This window comes from Equus caballus, chromosome 1, assembly GCF_041296265.1.
Source record: "Equus caballus isolate H_3958 breed thoroughbred chromosome 1, TB-T2T, whole genome shotgun sequence".
Classification (NCBI taxonomy): domain Eukaryota; kingdom Metazoa; phylum Chordata; class Mammalia; order Perissodactyla; family Equidae; genus Equus; species Equus caballus.
The window spans coordinates 90140758-90153867 of record NC_091684.1 but is presented as its reverse complement, the minus strand read 5'-3'; the positions used below and the strand labels follow the sequence as shown (position 1 = coordinate 90153867).

The window sequence follows — 13110 nt, the reverse complement described above, 5'->3', positions numbered from 1 at the left end:
TTACTTGCCAGACTCTGAACGGCCCCTGATCCGTACCTGCTTTGTCAAATGAAACTTGCTAATTAATCCATCAGCATGGGAAACTAACCAGAGCACTCACGCAACACAAACATGAGGCCGAGACAATGGCAAAATAATACACTTAACAATACTTCTTTCACTATACAAGAATTCAAACTGGATCTCAGACTCAGTATCTTGAGCTTGGTCCTGCACAGGGTGAGTACATAGATGACAGGTTCATCCTATGTCTCTCTCTGTCACAGGGACACACACACAGAGTCTCTAGCAACAGGAAATGGAAAACTAACGAGCAAAGCAGCAATTTGCCTGTGTCCAGGATAAAGAGCCCAATTAACTTTCTGGTCATTTCTGCAACATCTACATACACAATACAAAAGTGAAGGAAATACAGTCTTTTACCTTTGACTGGCAAGTCTTAGGTGTGACCCTGGGCAAGATACTTACCATTGCTGGGCTTTGAATGTCTCATCTAGACAATGAAGTTTTGAATTACATGGCTGCTTCCCATTCAATGGTCCACACAGACAACTGCATCAGAAAGATCTGGATGAAAATTCCATTTACTACCTCCACCTTCACCTACTGAATCAAAATCCAGGGGCAGGAGAGGAGGGGACAGAGGGCAGTGTGTGGAGTGCTCCTGGGAACAGACAGTTCAAGCAGATCTAAGGTAACTCTTGACATGAAGGTTAGGAAATTACTAAGCCCCTTTGGGGCTAGAGGTGAAGGGAAGGCCAAAAAGCCAACCCCTTGAAGGGTCCCCACCGCTCCAGCTGCTCTAAGAGGCCCTGAGAGAAGGACCATGGCATTAACGTGGATTAGCTCCTTAGATCAGCAACAAATCCCCAAAGAGGTCTGGAGGGTATGGGGCCCCAGAGAAATACTGATGAGCAGAAATGGGGGGCATGGTCCAAAAGTAGTTGGGAAACCAAAACACTCCTTGACAAGAGCGGTTAGGCCTGTCCTTACAGAGAGACACAGATCCCAACAGCACATCTCAAATGCTAAGGAAAATCACAAACCTGTAACACCAACAGAAACAAGGAGTTAAAAATCGTCAGTATTAATCAGGAAAGTCATCAAAGCTAACTTAAGATTCTATCCTCTCACTAAGCATTGCCGCAGAAAGTCTTTACTTGGCTAATTGCCTGGTGGAAAATTATTTTGGGAATGATCTTTATGAAGATATGTACTCTAAAAAGTCAAAGCTACATAGCCATAATTCTAATACACTGCCTATTATAGCGTTTTAATGGAGGGAGATACAATAAAGGAAGAAAAAAATCAGAAATAACACCCAGTCTGTTATGTAGACACAGAAAGGGCATCACGTGATTTTACAATGAGAGATTGTTTTTCCATTGAAACTACTAGTAACCTCATGTTTCTGCCTGCTAGTGGACGGACGCATATTTCTGAGAATGGATCAGAACACAGCAGGGTCTGATTGCCATTTTAGAAACGAATTTAAAATAACATTTAGTATTGGGTTTATCTGTTTCATCCATTTAATGAGCAGACTCAGGCGAGGGCACCCCCTCAGTGGAGGAAACACATCTTCTTAGACAGAGGGCAGAGATTCAAGAACAAGAAAATGCCTCACATGCTCACTTTTCTCCCCCAGCACTTACTAACTCTGCATATTTTAGCACATTTTAAAAGGAAACGGAGAATAAAAATTAGCAACATAACAAACACCTGCGAAGCTGTGTCTGGTGAGCCAGGCCATCGGAGGAGAGCTGTGTAGACACCTGGCGTCACCTGTCAGACTGCCAAACCACTGTATTTTTAAGCTATTCACACTCTTTCTAAAGAAGAAACAAAAAAATCCTACATGCCTGAACTGTGAGGCGGGAGAGCCTACTCGTAACTCAGCCCTTGTCAGACAAAATCCAGCAGCCTCAAAAGGTTCAATAGCCTTTTTATAAACCTATTGTGTGGGTTAGTGCCTAAAAATAGTATGGTTCGGCAGGCAGATCACACCAAAGAATAATTCCTACATGCTAAACTGCCAAACAATAGACAAAGGAATGGAAAAGAATGCCAAAATGTGTTCGCGGGCTGCACCCAAGCCCCCGAGGTCGCCTCCCCCTGGATTCCTCTGGGTTCCTCACCTTGTTTGACACACAGGGAGCCAGCTTACCCCTCACAGCCTATACTGGAAAATGGGGGGGGGGGGGGGTCAGGAGGGAACTGGGCCACACGTTTCGATAGTATCCAATGCCACTTTTAAGAGACCATTTTTCCCCACTGAAAGAGACATGAAGGTGATGATTACATTATAATAATTATTGGATACGGCCCCTGCAAGTTTCCCTTACACTAAAGCACAGTTCTCAGCCTATACCGTACGTCAGAATCACCTGGGAAGTTTTAAAAAAAAGACAGATGTCTAATTCAGTTTCCAGTTCAGTCTTTAAATACCAGTTTTAATACCAGTTTTAAATATTAGGCATTGGTATTTTTAAAAGCTTCTTGGGTGATTCAGATGAGCAGCTAGGTCTGAGAACCACTGCTTAAAACAACAAAGGCTAATTTTAGGCCAAGTAAGGTCCACTGCCCAGGCTGAGAGGCAGGCAGCAAAAACCAGCAGGAGAGGGTAAGCGGCAGGGACTAAGGCTGCAAAGGATGGGCCACCAAGAGGCCACCAGGGCTACTCATCTGGAAACTACCACTAGACAGAATAAAAACCAAGATACAATAGCCAGCCACCACAATAGTCAGATAAGATCACAAGGAAGTAAAAAATTAAAATCTAAATTTTAATACACCTTAATCCCCAATATTAACTTGAGATTCACTTTTTCTTTTCTTAATATATTTATAAAAAAGAGATTCTAGTATGGATTTTTATTCTGGGGACAGGACAAATCTTAAGATAGGAGAAGTAATAAATAATAGCATCTTACAAACAGACTTCAGTTGATTTTTCAGGTAAAATCAAAAGGAAATAAACTAGCTGGATCAGTTATAACAAGTATTGCCTCGCTGATTCCTGATAAAAATCTTATGATAGATTATTATCTTCATTTTGCCAATATCAAAACTGTGGCATATAAGCTATTAAGTAAATTGCCTAAGGTTACATTAAATTAATAATCTGACAAGCTGGATGGCAAACCCCAATGTTGTTCCAACTTTAAAATGAAGGTTCTTTCGTGTTCTTATCACTAAATTGTACTATTTCCACCAAGCCCATTTGCCAGAAATTCTTTTCTGCAAACACACAGGAGCCAGCGCAGGCTCAGGGCTAAGAGTCGGGCACTAGAATCTCCTTCCTCAGGCCAGAGTGGTAGCCCTGGCACTTACAAGTCCCTTGAGCATCTCTGTCCTCAGAGTGCCTGCATCCGCAGGGCCAGAAAGATGGCCATAGGAGCAGTCTATGCTAAAGGAAAGAGCACCTGCCAAGGGCTTACAACAAGACTTACAACACAGACTGCTAGCTTTTATTATCATTATACTGAACAGCAGAGAGAATCAAAGAATCTGATCTCGGAAATTTGTTCACAGTTGTCAGGAGGTAATTAAATATAAACACTTAGCACATTTCACTGCACATGCAGACTCTCTAGTCCTTTCTCTCTAAATAAACCACCTTATAGAAGCAGTGACTTTATTCCTACTGCACCTCACGGTGCCAAGGGGACCAAGTGACCTAAGATCCTACAACCTCCCAGGTCACAGAAATTCGAGGCAGAAGGACTGCTTGCATTTGGAATGGCTCTCAAAAGGGGACGATTCCATCTCAGCCTCTATCAGACACACGGCTAATTACTCAGGAAAGTTGCTTTTAGCAAGGAAAAACAGCTCTTTTACTCCAGAATCAAAATCTTAATGCTATTCATTGTTCCTCCTTGAATGCCTCCTTTATGAAACCTTCCAAAGATATTTCCTCTAGAGAAATGTTTAATAAAAACAAACAAAAAAAGGAAATAAAACAAACAGCGCTGAGATTTAACTCACAAAATTACAATGCGTTTTGTGAGAAAGCCCCGCTGGCTTTCGGGTTTATGAACTAAGTATTAAGTATTAGCAGCTTTTCACTAAGGAAACAGAATGACAATACAGTACTGCATTTTATAATACAGTACTTTATAATACAGTACTGTAAATGTTTTCCAAATACTAACACTGTAGAAGACTTATACAAAGTTCCAGATTGCATTTCAGACCTTTCGTGATGAGAATTCCTAATATACTGACTTTCATATTGGTCCCATCGACCTTTCAGAGGTTATGCAGAATTGTCAGTTAAACAAAGAAGCCACTTAAGTTGAAGATTCAACTAACTAGGAAAAGATCCAGCATTCATAACACTCAGGGGTAAATGCGTCTTCGGGCCATGCATGGGTCATCCACGCAACATTCACTTGACTATTAGAACATACGATTGTTTCATATTATTCTAGTACACATTCTTAAAGCTTTGTTAGGATTCCATTTGGTGTTACACAATATCAGTATGTTTATCTTTACACATTATCAGTATATGGATATGGGCATTATCAGTTGTACAAACCCTTCCTTCTGGTTCTTCTCATATCTGCCTGCAGAAAATAAGATCCATCCAGAAATCTCTCTAAGATAAGACCAAATGGGACTCCTGAAGTCACCTACCCTTAGGGCACTCCCACAGAGTGAGGTCTGACAGCCCAGCTCCTTCTGGCTCCAAACATAAAGAGCTTTGTGACCTTGAGCACATCATTTAACCTCTCTGGGCCTCAGTTTCCTTATTTTTAAATGTGGATAATAAAACCTACTTCAAAGATCTGCTGGGAGAGGAAATGAGATAGGTGAAATACTAAAATATTATCTACCACATAGTGAAAAGTAAGCAAATAAAGCTGCAATAATGAACAATAATAATTATTAGGAAGAAGAGGAAATGACCTGTAAATATATTGCAAATGAGATACGTGTATGTCACACACATTCAATCACAAAGTCCCTCTCATGTGATCAGGTTGATGAGGGTTACATTTTGGGAAAAACTATTTGTAATATAAGAGACATAAAGCACACTGTCATTTATTCAACTAGATGGAACCTAATGGTAAGAACAGAAACTGGAAAAAGAGAAGGAAGAGAAAGAAATTCCTAGTTATCAAGAAAAGCGTATCTTACCTTGTCAATTCAGAAAAATAATTCCAAGTACAAAGCAGATTTTTTTTAGTCTGACTAGCACGAATCAGTCCTGAGAAGCCAGGGTGCTGGACCTATCAAACTAAGGACTAAATCCTACTTTGTTCAAGCGATGGGTTCGGGTGCTCCAGAAAACGGAGGGCTCTCCCCGGCTTGGGAGGAGGCGGCCGAGGAGCCAGCAGGACTGCCGAGGGAAAGGGCGACTCTCAAGACAGACTTTGCTCAGCCTGCCCTAAGGTCCTGGTGATGTCACCAATTTCTTATACCCTATGGGGCCATACATAAATCCAAGAAATTATCTCTTTCTACAGTAATCTTCCTTTTTGCTATGAATAAAGTACACCAACATGTACACGTCCAAATGTACTCATCCATCCATTCAAACATGTGTATTCAGTGCCTACGACATGCCAGACATCCTGGAGGGTGCAGAGATCCACAGCCACCTCAGCTCACTAGTATTGCCCTCGTATTTGATGATCATAGCCACTGAACCTTTCATTAAAGCTATTTGTATATAATTTTTTCTTCTCCATTAGATTATAAACTCTTGAAGGGGAAGGGCCACATTTTAATCATTTTGTTTCCTTTGATGCCTAACAGGGTGCACCACTTACAGAAATTACCCAATAAATATTTACTGAACAAAATCACCCTCCAGGAGGCACGAACAGGAGAGCCCACAGGCTCCTTCCCCTGAGGTCCTCAAGATTTTAAGATCATTGGCCTGAGGTGGCTAAACCTTTCTAAATCTGGCTGACAGTGGGATATGAAATGAAATATTTTTCCACATAAGCTGGAAAATGTTTGTGTTAACTCATGTTTAAATTCCATGAGTGTAAACAGCAAAAAACGAACTTAAGGAAGAGACAAGAGATGACCTAAAAGTTTTCTATATAGGCTAATGCATTTCCCAATATCCAAGCACCTGAGTTAAGGATCAAGCACCACCACAGTTCAGACCCATTCGTGACATCCTGATCCTGGAAACAGATGGCGCGCTGCTGCTGTAAGGAAGCAAATGACGTCTATCCCAGCACGGTGCCCCTAGCAGGGAGATCTAGTAATATGATATTTCTTTAGAAACCTGGGCAGGATAATGAGAAACTTATCCGTCTGAGAACATTTTAAGTGAATGAAGATAAATTATGGCCCCTGCAGAGGGCCATCAGAGTCCTAGAATTCTACTGGTCTTACAAAAGTGGCCAAAAAGAAAAAAGGATAGGATATAGGATGGAAAGGAAGCCTGGCACCCCCTCCCTGCCAATACTTATTTTGATTCTTTTCAAAAGGCAGAAAGTTGAAGGTTAAAGCTGAGAGCAGAGAGAGGAGGAACAAGATATTCCAGTCATCACAACAGTAACTTTCTGATAAGAAAATACCTAAAGATAGTCAACAACACTGGAATAAGTTTGTATGGTAACACATGTTTACTAAACCTGTTGCGATGAACATTTCATAACGTATATAAATGTTGAATCACTACGTCATACACTTGAAACCTGAAACTAATACAGTATTGTATGTCAACTATGCTTCGATACAAATAAATAAGAAAAGGGAACAGTTGTGCACTGTTGGTAGGAATGTAAATTGGTACAGCTATTACGGAAGACTGTATGGCGGTTCCCCAAAATATAAAAAGGAAAACTATCATGTGATCCAGCAATCCCATTTCCGAGTTATTTACCCAAAAGAACTGGAATCAGGATCTCAAAGCGACATCTGCACTCCCATATTTGTTGCAGCATTATTCACAACAGTCAAGATACGGAGACAACCTAAATGACCACAGACAGAGGAAGAGATAAAGATGATGTGATATATACATACAATGGAATATCACTCAGCCTTAAAAAAGGAAATCCTGCCATTTGCAACAACATGGATGAACCTCGAGGACATTATGCTAAGGATACCAGACACAGAAAGACAAATACTGCATGATCTCATTTATAGGCAGAATCTAAAACAGTCAAACTCAGAAGCATAGAGTAGTGGAGGAATGGAGTGATTTTGGTCAAAGGGTACAAAGTCTCAGTTTCACAAGACGAATAAGGTCTGGAGATCTAATGCACAGCACAGTGACTACAGTTAACAATACTGTGCTGTATACTTGAAATTTGCTACGACGGTAGATCTTAAGTGTTCCCACACACACCCCCCAAAAAAGACAACTAGATGGGATGATGGATATGTTAATTAGCTTGATGGTTGTGATCATTTCACAATGTATATCAAAACATCAAATTGTACACCCTAAATACATACAATTTTTACTTGTCAACCATACCTCAATAGAGCTGTTTACAAAAATGGCGCCTACTTGGGATTGCCTCACCCTAAAATGCAACTGGTAAATATACTAGTGGATTGAGGCTCATTTTTAACATAATATTTTTAAATGGACTATCATTCACAAAGTTTAAATAAAAGATGAACTTTCAGGATAAAAAAAAAAAGAAAAGAAAGAAAGAAAATGCCTAAGCAGTTAAAAATTGTTATCAGAAGTCTGAAGGCTGAAATACACACCACTAACCCTATGGTACCAACTACCTTGGAAAATTCGACTCATCTTTGTAAGGACAAGAATTTGAAGCTCAGCCCAAATTTTTCTTAGGAATCCCCTAATCATAGTAATTTCTTTCTCCACAGAACAAGTCCCCTAATCCCCTGATAAATAAGCTTCTAACCCTTTATGATGCTGAGTCAAAGAGGTCCTAACTTCACCAATGGGAAAATGAGGACATTGAACGGTAACACCATCTCTATAGGATTGTGCAACAAGTCAGCAATAAATCAGTATGTCACCTCCTAAATTCTGATGCTGTTACAAGATCTATAGTTTTCAAACAATGTACTTGTTCCATATAAGTTTATGTAAGAATAAAGGTCTTTGAAAAAGAGAAAATAAAGCAAAGCAAATGAACTTCATTCATACTTTTTAACAGGTATGTTGCAAAGATTTGTGATGTCCCTTCTAATTGGGGTGTAATTGTAACCCCTATGAAGATAGTGCCTAAAATGGATTTTCAACTCAGAAAAAAAAGACTAACTAGTACAGAGGGCTAAGCGAGGTAGCACAGCTTTATTCCACTCTGTCTTCTTAAAGAGTTCATCTGGATTCACACCATAAATGACCCAAACAGTAAAACAAAGAAGATAACTAAGAATTGGCAAAAATACTTGTTTGTATCATGTAACAGAGGACTAATATCCAGAATGAAAAAGTTTGGTGTTTTTTAGTTTTTTTGAGGAAGATTAGCCCTGAGCTAACTACTGCCAATCCTCCTCTTTTTGCTGAGGAAGACTGGCCCTGAGCTAACATCCGTGCCCAACTTCCTCTACTTTATATGTGGGACGCCTGCCACAGCATGGCTTTTACCAAGTGGTGCCATGTCCGAACCCAGGATCCGAACTGGTGAACCCCGGGCTGCCGAGAAGTGAAAGTATGAACTTAACCACTATGCCACCAAGCCGGCCCCCAGAATAAAAAAGTTTTTAAAAAATCAGCACACATACTAATTCAAAAGATAAGTGGGCAAAAGAAATACAAGTGGCCAGTAAAAATGTAAAGGTGCCTAACTTCGGCATTAATTTAAAAAGAAAAGAACGTAAGTATTAAAGCAATAAATACTTCTTACATGAAAATCAAAAAAGAATAAAATATTGAGACTACTCACTGCGGGTGAAAGCTAGAGGCTCCCTCATGTCACTGAGGGAATCTTAAATGGCACAATCTATCTGAAGGGCAATCTAGCAACAGCCACAAAACTTTAAGTGTGTGCGCTCTTTCACCCAGGCATTTCATGGCCAGGAATTTATCCTAAGGTAATAGTTGCGTAAGTCTATAAACAAACATTTTATTAATAAGAACCAAACAATGACAAGTACCTAAATGTCCTTCCATAGGGATTAAATAAATTACAGTGTATCTACACACTGAAAAATAATTCACCATTAAAAAGAACCAGTAGGAACTACCTAAATGGTGACGATGAAAAGATGTCCACAATGTAATGGTAAGAGAAAAAAGGAACTGGCAAAATAGGTTGTATTGATTAATCCCATTTTTGTTTTTGTTTTTAAAAAGTGTGCACGTGGATTTAAAAGAAGGTCTATCAACAGCGATCGCCTTCGGGAGTAAGAGCACAGTGGGGATTTATGCTCTACTTTATATATTTCTGCGTTGTCTGAACTGAACATACCTCCAAATTTAAAAACTCAAGAATTTAATTATTGACAAAATGAAGTATGGAAGCTTAAAATCATGAGCATGTATCACAAATGTTTATACTGTTGCATTTCTATAATATCCCCATAACTTCACTCACCAAAATTAACCATAAAGAAATTAACTAAGACCATATCCACTAGGTTAGCGGCTACACGCAACTGACTTGAGAAAACCTAGAAAGTGTTCATTCCAGGCAGCAGCTATTTCCCCACGGTGCACAAAAGCACAGTAACAGACAGGATAGTCAGAGCTGTGCCCGGGCGCACGAGGTGCCCTGAGCAGTCTGGAGGCCAGTAGCATAATGAACTCAGCACCCGGCTTCAGTGGGGACCATGGACCAGGAGGGCTAAGTCCTGCTGCACAAACTGAGGGTCCTTCCTTCCAACAAACCTAGGTCAGAGTTCCCGTTTCCCATGCTGAAATGTAAATTACCTCCCTCTTGTTATTTCCACAGGGTAATTTACTCAGGCTCAAAAGCGTTCATGAGCATGTCAGCCAAGCCTTCTGAGCCACATCTCAGGGGGAACATAATCTTCTCTGGATGAGTCTCTTCTGCTGTTTCCTCGATTTCTCCTATTCTCTCTCTGCAGGTAGTTTCACAATTTCGCCATTCAACATACCTATATTTTATGTATAATTTGTAATAAGAAAACATGTGATGGATATCTACTGCTTCCTCCAATGACACCTGGCCACTGTTCAAGTGCTTATCCATTTAAAAACATTTTTAAATGCAGGCTCCCAGGCCACAGACTTCAAAATGCACCAACACACATAAACGACAAAGGCTGTGGAAGTAAAGATGGTCAAGAGACACAACAACTAAATGCAGGACCAGACTGTGGACTGGACTCCTGTGGAGGGACAGCCACACTAGAAAGGACACGTTGGGTCAGATGATAATACTAAAATTCAAATAATAGATTAGGTATAAATAAAAACTCAATATTAAAGTATCTGAAGTTGATCACTGAACTACTGTCAACTAAGTGAGTATCTCTATTTTTAGGAAATACACACTGAAGTACTTGGAGGGTAAAGGGCCATGACGTATGCAACTTATCCTTAAGTAGTGCAGAAGAAAACTGTGTGCATGTGTGTGTGGAGACAGAGAGACTGAGAGAGAAGGATGGCAATCTACTTTTGATAATCCAAGTGGAGAGATCAAATGCGCCAGGCGATGGTTACTTCTGACAGCTCCTGCACAAACCCATCTTATTTCCTGCTGCTACAGAAAATGCCACATTTGTGAACACACACAGCAAGGGAGCAGCTAGCTCTGTCTTTATTCTCTGGCTGAGGAAAGTATTTAGGGTGGGACCCCTGGGCCCCAAGCAGAGCTGGCTAGAGCTCATCCAGGAAGCCTGGGCCGTCCTCCAGCTGCTCCTTCCATGGCCTTCCTGCAATGCCTCCTATCAGGTAGGGCACCCCTGCCATGCCAGACTCCTCCACCAGGACAGCTGCCTCTGCGCCACCACTTACCCACCACTACACTCACACTGTGCCCTTTAACCTAAGAGGTACTCCATGTAGATACCTACAAACCAATTTTAAACAACGTATCCTATTAAACACATTAAGAGATGCTCGGAGGAGCTTGCTTGTGACTCCTTTTGAAGCCCCCAATTCAGGCAATTCCAAAGTTCAAATGGGCTTCTTAAAGCCCATGTTTACTGTGGAAGAGCGAAAAATCAAAACATTCAATCTACAAGCCAAGGGGAAGAGAAATAATCTTTATGTATTTCTTTTAAAAAAAACCACCATTAATGGGACACGTAAGCCCAATTTAAAACTCAGAGCAGCTGTTCAGGGTCAGGAAGGCTCTGTGCTCTGGCATTCTGGACAGGCTTACCTGCAGGGAGAACAGCAGGCTTCAGGTCGCACAACCAGGAGCAAGATCCTACAAGAGAAGAAAGAGACCCAGTTCAGACTCACAGAAAAACGCTTGGTCAGTGGTTTTTAGAGTATGGTCTGAGGAACCCCGGGGGTTCCCAGGATCCTTCCAGGGGACCACCAGGTCAAAAGCATTTTCATGACGGTACCAGGACACTATTTATCTTTTCCACTCTCCTTCCCCCAGGGCACAGTGGAGACTTCCAGAGGTTGAGCGACATATCACCGTGTAAAAGACAGGAGAATCTAGCTGTATTCTCTGAAGCCAGATATTAACGTGATTTGCAAAATGTAAGACAACGCCATTCTGCTCATTAAATGTTCTTGCTTTGGAAAATAGTGATTTTCATAAAACACATTTATAGTAAAATGTAAAGGGCTTGTTGCCATTTTCAATTAATTAATAAATGGTTTTAAACTTCTCAATTTTAATTCTAATATCCTAAGTATCAGAAGAGATAAGCCATATCATCAGAAGCTCTTTGGGATCCTCAATAATCCTCAAGGGGGCCTAAGACCAAAATTTTGAGAACTTCTGCTCCAGGTGTCTATTTCGGTACTGACTTCTGTCGCACTGCATCTGCTTTTAATAACAGCAACAGTGGTCCCTATTAGCTATGCAACACTCTGGACCAGGCCCTCTACTAAACACGTTATATAGATTATTTACAAACTCATAATCACCTTTAAAAAATCATCCTTTTCCGCCCCCCGGATGAGGAGATGTGCTCTATGGGACGGTTACTCGCCCAAAGTGAATCAGCTGGTCACACAGAGCAGGCTCTGAACTCAGGTCAGCCTGGCTCCTAAGATCATGATCTTTTCACTACATCATTTTTTAAAATAGTAATTATAAGAATTTCTACAAACTAAACTGGAGGTGCGCTGGGGCCACACTCCTACCTGACATTGCACAGACTCAAAATGCAACAGTGTGTGGTGTGCAGCCCTATACTCAGCTTCCTACAAAAGACAGACCCCAATAAGTGGAGCGTCTGGAGATGGCCAGTTTACACCTGTTGTCCCAGCATAGCATTAACAGTGACCCTCTTTGAAAGGTGATAAATTATAGGGTCACCTACCAAGAACGTTACAACTGGCCTTCGCTTTAGAAAGCCCATCGTTTTCAATCTGTCTCAATTTTTATGAAGCACTTACAGTTGATGAAGAGTTATTATTATTAGTCCCTCAATTTTAGCAGAATATAAGATTACGTGCAGGGGTAAGAGACAGGAAAGAAATTCTCACTGACGTAACTTCTACAGCCTAGCAAATTCTGAGCTTGAAAACCTACAGCATAGTATGGTGAGTTCCTCAAAAAACTTAAACATAGAATCACCATATGATCCAGCAATTCCACTTCTGGGTATATACCCAAAAGAATTAAAAGCAGAGTTTTAAACAGATTATTTGTATATCCATGTTCACAGCAGCATTATTCACAATAGCTAAAAAGTAGAAACAACCCAGTGTCTATCAACAGATGAATGGATAACCTGGGGTATATCCATCCAATGGAATATTACTCAGCTTCACAAAACCAAGGGAATTTAGACACACGCTACAATATGGATGAACCTTGAAGACATTATGCTGAGTGAAATAAGCCAGTCACAAAAGACAAATGCTCATATGAGGTACCTAAAATAATCAGCTTCATAGACACAGAAAGAATGGCGGTTGCCAGGGGCCAGGGATGGGGGAAATGGGAAGTTATTGTTAAATGAATACAAAGTTTCTACTTGGGATGATGAAAAAGCTCTCCAGACAGATGGAGGTGATCGTCGCACAATCACTTCAATGTACTTAGCACC

At 40.7% G+C, this 13110-nt stretch overlaps 1 protein-coding gene across 9 annotated transcripts in view; it reads right to left on the bottom strand.

The window, feature by feature from the left end:
* SIPA1L2 (signal induced proliferation associated 1 like 2) overlaps positions 1 to 13110 on the bottom strand; it is a 212098-nt gene that overhangs the window by 151458 nt on the left and 47530 nt on the right. For all 9 annotated transcript variants that reach the window (XM_070264665.1, XM_023647516.2, XM_023647538.2 and 6 more), the window contains exon 2: positions 11256 to 11303. The gene's annotated coding sequence lies outside the window, so the exon portion shown is untranslated. The remainder of the gene's footprint in view (positions 1 to 11255; positions 11304 to 13110) is intronic.